General features: G+C 43.9%; 1 protein-coding gene across 1 annotated transcript in view; it reads right to left on the bottom strand.

Moving 5' to 3' along the window:
• The window catches only part of LOC119592519 (adenylate cyclase type 1-like), a gene marked incomplete in the record, with an annotated part of 97,990 nt that overhangs the window by 21,995 nt on the left and 75,772 nt on the right, over window positions 1-223 (bottom strand).

Here is a 223-nt window from a genome sequence, read left to right on the forward strand (position 1 = left end):
GGGGGGGGGCTATTGGTATCTATGATTTTCCTAAACATGGCCCTAATATGTAAGGCTGTAGTATAATAATAAAAAAACGGTATACTGGTCTATATTCCCTCCAGACCCTTGATTGCAACCCCATGCTGGGGAGAAGCAGTGGGCACCCTGAAGTGCCAATGCTACAGGGGAGTGGAGACCTATCACACACAATTTCATAAAAGAAGAATTTTCAAGTCAGATG

This window comes from Penaeus monodon, chromosome 30 (assembly GCF_015228065.2).
Source record: "Penaeus monodon isolate SGIC_2016 chromosome 30, NSTDA_Pmon_1, whole genome shotgun sequence".
Classification (NCBI taxonomy): domain Eukaryota; kingdom Metazoa; phylum Arthropoda; class Malacostraca; order Decapoda; family Penaeidae; genus Penaeus; species Penaeus monodon.